We start from the raw sequence: 10,282 nt of genomic DNA, 5'->3' as shown, positions 1-10,282 counted from the left end.
CTTGGATTTGCCTGGCTCTGGGATTCCCCCTGGCACCTCACCAGGGCTCAGGCACTGGAGGTGCCCCTGCTGCCCCAGCTGCCTCCAGGAGTGAGTATTTACCTTGTCACCCAGATTGTAAATACTGCCCACACTTCCTGGTGACATTATCAGCTCAACTGGATCTCCTCTCTGCAAAGGGCCTCTTAATATGAGGAGGAAGTTTCTTCTTACTGCTTTATTTAGGGATGGTGGATGCTGATGCAAGATCTGGTGATGAATGTCAGCCAATGTCAGCTTTCTTGTACCATGAACCATATTATTGTCATTGTTCCCCTGCTTCATTTGGTCTAAAAATAGCTTCTTATTACTATTATGTTACACCAGGTCAGGCTTTTTTATGGACAAACACACAGGAAAAAACGTGTGCTTATATTTTAAATTCCTGGTTGCAGCACTAAGTAAAACATAGAGTGAATATCAGGATCAAATCATAGCATCTGTCTGTTAGGGTTTGTTGGTATAGAGCTGTCACCCACACGGCTCCTTGTCTGGTATTAAACAAGACAAGTGCAACAGAGAAACATGAGAAGTGTTAATAGTGCTGCAAGTCAGCTGCAAAGAACTTCCAAAGCTAGGCCCTGGATGCAAAATTTTCAGCAATTAAATTGAAAACTGTATTTTTAACAATAAATTTTAAACATTCTTTTTTAAGTTAAAAAAGCTGTCTGTTTTAATGAAAAGCCAAGTTTTACATATCTCCCTTTCAAAGTAAAAATACTACTTTCTTAATTAAATCAGATATGGCACAAAAGCTATTGCTCTTGGTTTGGCTATGAACCTTGCTCTGTTTTTCAGGGATGTTACTGAACTAAACAACACAAGTTATGGTTTTGCCAGGGGATTTTATGAAAGTTAATCCTGATTAGAGAAATAACCTCCCTGTCTAGATAGGGACATAGAGGAGAGTCTCTGACTCGGTTCAAAGTGCCATGCACAGACCTAAGATCAGCTCTGTCCTTCAGACAAGTGTTTCAGCCTCCCCACACGAGGTCTGTGTGTCATATAAAGAGCAGAAAGAGAAGCCTGAGGGGAAAAAGGAAGCTTCCCAAGGGAAGAACATTGTCAGTTTGGGTACCAAGTTGCCTTTGCAGCGGCGCTGCTGGGGCTGTGTTAAACACCAGCCCTGGGGCTCAGGGCAGGCATTTCACCCAAGCTTCCCCAAAATCACTGAGGGGTGTCTGGCTCCTCCAGAGGTGCTTCAGAGCAGAAACCATACTTGCAGACTCTGAATTTCTGAAATAACATCCTCTGTATTTAATCTTTCAGTAGTCCAGGAAAAACTGCCTTCCCCATTTAGGCACCTGTATCAGGCATGCAAGGTCAGGCAATAGGAATTGCCTTTCACATCTCCTTCCCCGAGCCCCTGCACCCCATCTCTGTCACCATCACCAATTTGGCTGAAGCTGAAGCAGCAGATTGTATCAGAGCAGTAACTGGTTCAACCACACTCTTCCTGCCCTGACACTTCTGGGTGTTTGCATGCCTAAACAGCAGCTCAGCCTTTGATCCCCTCTCACGAGCATGCGCTCTCAAATGTGAATATTTTTAGTTCTGTGTCTGTGACCATCTCCTCCAAGATGAAAGAGCATGGGATGACAATGCCTGCGTAGGTTTGTGGATTCCTTTCATCCTGATTCGTGGAAATCCTTTTACAGGAATAGCACACTGCATTTTTATAGACATACAGTGACTGTTATTCTCCTGGATTTCACCTGAATATCAATTTATTTACTTGTAATTTGTCACACTTTGATAAAATCATTTCCCATTTCTGAGAAGACAGCACCCTGATTAACAAAAACTCCAGTCCACTGCTTGTCCTTCCTACTGTGATTTGTGGGCATAGAACACATTGATACATTTTTCTGCAACAAGTGACACAGAAGAGTGGATTAAACTTTTTGAACAGAAACAATAAAACCAAATTCTTATGGAAAGAGTCAGTATATTATGCATGTGATTGGCCTTCATTATAAAACACATTGAGATGTGTGGATGAAAACTTGTAAATAAAAACTAATTATTATCTTTTAGGTTGGAAAAAACCTCTAAAATCATTGAGTCCAACCTTTAACTTCTCACTGCCAAGTCCACCACTAACCCAAGTCCCCAGGTGCCACATCTCCACATCCTTTAAACACATCCGGGGCTGGTGACTCATCCACTGCCCTGGGCACCTGTGCCAGGATGTGACAATCCTTTCCATGAAGAAACTCTTCCAAATATCCAGTTTAAACCTCCCCTGGTGCACCTTGAGGCCATTTCCTCTTTTATTATCACTTATTATTTGGGATGAGAGACCAACACCCACCTTGCTACAACCTCCTTTATGTCACTGAGTACTTTAGTGCTGCTCTGTAACAAATCCAAGTTTTGCTTTAAACCTACCTCATCATCTGTGTTACCATATTTCTTCAAAGATACTTGCTACTTAAGTCTGAATGCCTGAAAATAGAATTACTATTTGCTCTCACATCAGTTTTCCTCTGTACTACAAACTGAATGAAAACAAAGCAGATACAAATGGACAGTTTTACTGTCAAGCTGATTTGATTTCATAAAGCCATTCAGAAATTCATTTTGAGTATACCCTGTACTTCTGTAAGACCAAAAATATTGGCCTCAATTTAGCTTTTTCTTGACAACCCCCCTGCTCCTTTTGGATGGTTTTTAGTCCTTTTTTAAATTTCTTTAACAGGCAAACTGAATCCTGCCTCTTGACAGCATACCAACATACCTAAAACTAGAAAGTGCATGTGCTGAATTCTTCTTTTGCTACAAGGCTCAGATCAAGTCTCTGATGAGAAAAACACATTCTTTTTTGAAAGCTGAAACACATCAGCAAATGCTGCTGCAATATATCTGCTTTACTATAAAGAAAAGCCTCTTTAAGATAGGGCTGTGAATTCACATTCCCAATCCAAACTGTGCGTCACACTGTGAATTTCCTGGTCTGATAGCACCACTAAAATGCCTTCCAGAGACTAAATTCAGCCTTGATTCAGGTTTGTGTGGCCAGCAGAGAATTGAGGAAACCCCACAGCAGGGTCTAATGGCTCTAACAGCTTCTGTGCTAACTCCCAGATTCCCTCCACATAGAACACAGCCAGGGAAAGGAGCATTCCTCAAAACAAATGTTTCAGGGGAAGATGAAAGAATCCCTATCCAAAGTAGGCAATTCAGAAGTAGTCCAGCTTCTAAATGACATTTCCTTTTAGCCTCCATTGAACATTCATGATTACAACTCTACATTTCTAACTTGTTTTATGATGTTCTTTCTACATTACATCACACTACCCGGTGTATAAAAACAATGGAATGAAAGCCTCTAATTTTAGCTGTCATAAGTTAAAGAATAAATGGCAGCAGAAGCTTTCACATGTAATTGCAGGATTTTAGGTGACTACAGAAAAATTTCTCTTTTCTGTACGTGCACAAATGCTCAACCCTTCAAGCAAAATTTCAGTACCAAGTTGTGTGTGCTCAGGAGTTAATGGTGAAGGTGTCACTGTGCTCAGAAATAGAGCCAACTTTCCCATGTCACATCCAGCTTATTAATAACCCATCATTTCTGTCGCAATGGCACATGTCTCTCCACTCCCTGTTATTGTTATGCAATTGGAGGAGCTTTCAGAATCTCTCCTGGCTGAGCTTGAACAGGTAAACTGCAAAATGCAGCTTGAATTGAGCTTCATGCTGAAATGCTACTGCAATTCACCCGAGGAATGCTGAGTGACATAGAGTATGCAATTATGCAAGAGGAGTGTTTGCAACAAGCCATCTTGGAAGTACTTCCATTTGTGAGAGGATTTTTTTCATATTCTGAATCTGAATACATTAAAAAGCCTGTAATCACTTAATAGAGTCAAATCTGCAATTCTTAATTCTGAATATCTTCTATAACGAAATGAGCTCCTCAATTCTTGTGATTAACTTGCAAACAAAGCCAAATACAAGAAGCTGGCTCAGAAAAATCAATGCAGGAAATCACTGCCAGATTTCTCATAAATATTTCTGCCTTAGAAAACACTGGAATTTACACTCTCTTTATTACACATTGTATAGGACTATATGCAATTACAGCACTTCCTACACAAAATAATACAGAGCTGGGTAAGATCTTACATAAATGGATATGAAAATTCTATGCAACCTCGTGGCAAATTGCCAAAGTGGCCCTTGTGCTTAGAAAACAGTGCATTGATCTCATCTGGTCTCTGTGTTTACACGTGTGCCAATATTGCCACAAAGCTGCTTTGTTTAGAGGTGCATTTTCATGACCTTGAAGCTCAGGATAATGTATTTCTCATTCTATTCAGCATCATCACACAAGGGTATCTACAATCATTATAAAAAATCTCCAGTCGGAGAAGTGGGAGAAAAAAAAGGGACTTGGACTGCTCAGTTTCTAAATTAAGCTACATCTGAAGTTAAAAATAGACCTTCCAACTGAAGATGCTGTGCTGCCTGAATTTAAATAGCCTGCTTCTTTTCCTGACAGATAACATTTATTGTGTTCTCTGCAGCAAAAAAAAAGCCTTCTATAAGGAGGCTACCTTTATTTTTATGTCCAATTTCACTTCACATACCATGACAGAATTAAAGAAAGTCAGTGTTCTACCTGGGAATTGTATCCACTTTGCCACGGATGCATTTCTCCAATTTTGCTAAAACAGACCTAAAACAATGCATGTTATATATGTGTGACCTTTCCTAGCTCTTCCTGCAGAATTTTCTGGGAAGGTCCGTAGTAAGAATATTGTCTGAAATGCCATCAGATTTCCACCACGCATCCTTTTGTTTTCATTTACTTACATATACACACACACACATATATATAGGAGTATAAAAATATATAAATTATACATATTTATAGATGTTTCATTGCTGTTTCTGGATAAAAAGAGGTATGAAATGCAATTGCACACAGCACATGTGAAATGGTTCACTCACCACTTTCCCCCAAAGCACTGAATGAAAAGGAGGAGAAGCTGAATCCCTTTTCTCTCCAGGCCTAACACAGAGCCAGCATAAGGATTTCTATATTATCCATATTCCAACTGTAGTCAGAGGCTGAGAGGTCACAATTAAGCTACACAGGCTCTGCTAGTGCTACTCACATAGAACTCCAACATTTTTATAGCATGGTTTATAGCACATGAAGATTGGAAAGGTAAAGATTCTTTCAAGCCACCCTGATCCTTCTCACCAGTTTGAGTCAGTTCTTTTTGTCAGAATTTCTGGTGCTCCAATCTGCACAATTTTAAATTCCAGTCCCTGTATTCATGCTCACTCCTGGGAAACTGTTAATTTTCCTCAAGATTCATTCTAAATTTACTGTGCCTTAATTCCATCATTTTATGAGATTAAAATCAATCAGATTCACTTTTACCTTTTAGGCAAGAAAATAAGAAAGGTGCACTTCTAATCTTCAAAGTGAAACTTGAATCTTGCTCTATTGAGACAATTCTGCTTTCTGCCTCTTTGTTAAATTGCAGATTTTATATGAGCATTCCCAAAGGAATAACACAGAGAGACTCAGGAATAAGTAAATGAAAGATGAGATGGATATAAATACTCCTCTAACCCCTGAGCAAGACTTTCACATTAGTCACTTTGTGGACTAAAAGCCTGAAAGATCCCCAAAAGCTTTATAAGTATCGATAATATTTGCAATTATGTAAGCCAGAGGCAGTGATGTAAATTCTGCAGCCCCTAATTGAATAACACACCCATGGAAGTCAGTAGGAACTGCAGTCAATTAAGCTGTAAATATTTCAGGTCCTGAGCTTTTTCCATAATGTTACTCCATGGAATCTCTGAGTGCTTTCATCTGTACAGGGCAGTGATGCTCAGAACCTGTGTGGAGCAGACAGGGCTGGGGCAGGCACACAAGGCCAGGCGTGGGGTCACCAGTTCATTTATCCAGGTGAGAATATGAGGCTGCTTTCACCTGAAGGCATCAAGCAGCAAGGGCAGTTGTATGGATGGGGGCTGAATTTGGGTCAAGTTTTACGTGAATTGGTAAATAAAATTAAAACCTCATGAAATTTGATGTGTGTGCCCAGAGCCCATGGGAGGAATGCAATTTCTCTGACCAAGTGAGCCCAAGCTGTATTCAGAGCTGTTAATTACTTGCCAGTAAATGGGTAGGTGTGTGGTGAGTCCTGCCACGGACAGAACAGTTCATACTGTCCTTTGCTGTCACACCCCAGCTCTGCTTTATCCCAGCTGTGAGAAATGAGAGCTACATGTGCTGCTTTGAGGAGTGGCAGGGTAGGAGGGTTTGTGTACAGCCCTGGCACTGAGGGTGGTTTAGAATCTCTGCTGCTGCTGGAGACAGGGCTGTGGCTGCCAGAAGCCATTCACATTGCTCTGTGTCAGGAGCTTCACAAAAGCACACAATAATGCATGTAATGGGTCTCCAGAATCACATTTGGGAGGCCTGCAGAATGTTTCTCTTTCCCAATGTGAATTACTGAGTCATCCTCTTCATGTGAGACAGACTGAATTCTCCTCCCAAAGAGCTCCTTTGAATCTCTATTACCACCAGATAACAGATGTTGCTCTCCAGGAAAGTTTTTTCATACAAGCTCTTATAATAATGGGGATTATTTCAACTTGACCTTGTAACTGCAACAGAAAACCAGGATGAACTGGGGGGTCTCAGAGGGCTGTGTGCTGCAGCACTTTGCATGTCTAAGTAACTAGGCCTTGAACAACACGGCTACTCAAAACACTACAAAAAGAACAAGTGGAGCACCCATAGTTTTATAAGGTAAATACTGCAAATCCCAGTTCACACAGGGGAGGAAACAAGCCCTGAAGTGTTTAATGGACTTGTCTGCAATCACACAGCAGCTACAGAACAATTCAGCAGTAAGTGATGTAATGTTCAAAAGCATCTCTCTGAAAATTAGAGCCTGTGGATGTGCAATGAAACTCGAGTTAAATGCTTTGAAAATAGGACTAAAATGATAAATTGGAAGCTTTTAGTAAAGTGCTCTAAAATGCCCATCTTCTATCAACCACTTCTGTTTTAAACCACAAAACATTTTCTCTCTCACTACTTGCTCAAAGTGAACCTTAGCACACACTTCAAAAGACACACTGGAAATGCTGTAACACTTTCCAAATTTCAGCCTTTCCTCACTATGCATATTGCTGGGCAAAGCAGCAGTAACTTTCCTTCTGCATGCCTTTGTTGTGTTCCTGAATTGCAGTTTTGGATGATGAAGCACATTTTCACCACTCTTTTTCAAAAATGCCACTAACTGACAGTTTAAAACAAGACATTTACATTGCAACTATTCTGTGCCTTCTGGGGCCACTTTAACTAAGTTCATGCAATTAAATTATTCTCTAATGCTCTGAAAACACACATACCATGATTTCACACCAGAGTTTTGGAGTTACATCACCAGATCCCAGAAGCAACAGAGCTGTGCTTACTCATAGCAGTGGACAGTTGGGCCCAGGTAATGAAATAAGAACCTGGATTCCAAACAGTGATAATAAAATGCAAAACCATAAGGCCTTGGTTTGATGAAAATGAATTAGTAATTTTTTCATCTGATGTTCTTATTAATCACTACAGTCACAAATTAAAACTCACATTATTCCTGTGAGATATAGATCCAGAGAGATACTGCTCATTAAAAAAAACCTACAAACCAACCAACAATGTAATCTATTCCAGATCATGGATAGATGATGTCTACCAGATAAAATAATCCATCAGGTCAGACGAACTGACCTCCAACAGCAAGGGCCACAGTTCAGGCTGAGCTGTCCAGAGCAGAGATAGCACCAATCCTGTTATCAATAGTGATTTGCTTCGTCATACACTGTGTTTAGCAACTATTGTTCCTCAATGACTATTCACCTTCATTTATTCTTTGCCTTCTGTTTCTCAAGGGATAAGGAGTTTGGGCTACTCAATGTTTTTAGACATTATTGAGCTTATCCAGCCTGTCTCAGTCTCTCCTGAACAGATTTCTCCTTCTGGCTTCTCTTTTGCCATCCTGACTGTCCCCCCTTTCATGAGCATCTCCTTGGTTTGCAGCCTGTGCCATTCTTTCCCATCCTGGTCTGAAGCCTGAATTTTTGTCAGTGGATCAGTTTCTGCTGTTAATTATTCCTCTCCTCAAGGCCACAGATACTTTGCCTGAATTCCTGGCAGTTATTCTCTGCACAATACAGCTATGGAGCATTTTCAAGTTGGAAAGAGAGGTGGTGAAGCAGATAGACAGGGAAAAGGTGGACAGAAAAATAAAGACTGAGGCTTGTTACCCACCATCTTCTCCAGGAAGGTTTACCTCTGAATCTCTCATTTGAAAACCTACTTTCCTAATCACCTGTCTTATCTAAATGTCATCATGTTATTTCTCTGTCAAAAGACACCACCTAGAATAATACAAAACTATCATTTTGAGGCTCTGCTTCCCAGATTACTATAAATAATGGAATCATATGGAATGCTGATAAACATTAGATAACAATACATTTTCTTTGAACTTACTGATTTTTTCCTCCACAGTGCAAGCATTTAATATTATTCATATCCTAAACTGCTTAAAAGTGATACCCAGCACACAGATGTCAAAAAACAGCAACAATTTTTACAAAGGGGAAACTTTCTGAACAAACATATTTTCTCAACAGCCTGATGAAAAGATCATTTTCATCTCAGACTTAAAATTGTCACTCTGAATTCTCTTCTCTCTCTCACATATACACATCCAGACTCACTGCTGTGCTCCAGTTGTTTTGATAATGCAAAGCTATCACAAACACATCTGAACACATAGCAACACCTAAGATTTAGCAACTGGAATTTAACATGCTAAATTAAGTGCCCCAATATATTTTTCTACTGGGAAAAAAGTGTGAGGCAAAATGACACTCTTTATATATGTGCAGTAAGCAGAAAATAGAGTAAAATAAATATATGCTTTATACTGGTTTATATTCTGGTTTTTACCATGCTTATCAGGACAGGTGAGATTGCCAGGATGTGAAGCACATGTGTAGGTGCACATACATTAAGCAGCAAACAGTAATTCTGACGAGACAGTTACTAATTTGAACTTTGATATATTGGCAATTCCACAGAAAAAAAATACAACCACCTCATCAATTGTCCTTCTCTCCCAGGAAGCCATCACACAAACAAGGAACTGCGCCAGAGGAATTCTAAGGGGGGTCATTTAAAACAGCAACAACAAAAACCAAATGAAACCACCCCAAACCAACCACTTCAGTCACATCCCTCACAACCAGATTACACTAAACACTTCACAGGAACTTCTGAGGTCACTGGGAACATCTGAATAGATTTTTTTTTTGCCTCCTTTCTCATGTATTGTTTAGGTGCCTTCTCATGCAAAACAACAAAATCTGGGCCCGTTCTGTGAGGCAATGACTACCACCAGCTTACACTACTGATCCCAGTGCCAGGAAAAAGGTTTGCAGCCTGAAGGCTCTGTTTTCTCATTGTCCACAGCTGAGCAAAGAGTCACCTGCGAGCCTGCAAGTGGCTGTTCAACAGACAACATTGAAAAACAAACAGGAGTTCAACATCTTCAGCACCCTATGGAACAGGACTCCTTTTCTGGATTTTCAGTTCCCAGCTGATGTGGCCTAATACACACATACAGCACAATGAAGAGTATCCAGAACTTCCCATTTGCCTGAGAGGCAACCACACTTCATGCTCTGAAATCTGCATTATAACACTCTGTGGGTTTCTTATTTTTAATTAATTCTTCTGAAAATATTTTGGGGATGAGTGGATGTATATGGTGATTGCAGTGCTGAGAGAGGCTGTGGGGGTCATAATTACAAAGAGAATAAAATCCTGCCCTCCTGTATGTGCAGCAATACTAAGATTTCATTGTTCACATTAGGCAAAACCTCTCTAATTTCAAGGTCAGCTACATGAATAACAACAACCACAACAACAACAACAACAACAAAATAAAGTAATGATGCTCAATGCTTTGAATAAATCCAGACAGGACAGTTGATAAAATAGAAAATTCCTCACTTACCTCAATAGTTGTGAGCTGTTATTTCATACTCTGTAAACTTTCCCTCCCTGCTAACTAAACAAAAGTTCTGCAATCCCGATGCTAGAATAGCTCTCAAATACATACTGCAGAATACCAAAAAAGAGAAAGCCTATGTTGTCCTTACTAGCAGGCATCTCTCCAGGGATGATTGGTCATTACCCTGGCAA

Source organism: Melozone crissalis, unplaced genomic scaffold, assembly GCF_028551555.1.
Source record: "Melozone crissalis strain CALT ecotype California unplaced genomic scaffold, PUWL_Pcris_2 ptg000034l_1, whole genome shotgun sequence".
Classification (NCBI taxonomy): Eukaryota; Metazoa; Chordata; class Aves; order Passeriformes; family Passerellidae; genus Melozone; species Melozone crissalis.
The sequence above is the reverse complement of the archived record's forward strand: the minus strand, read 5'-3'. Positions refer to the sequence as shown.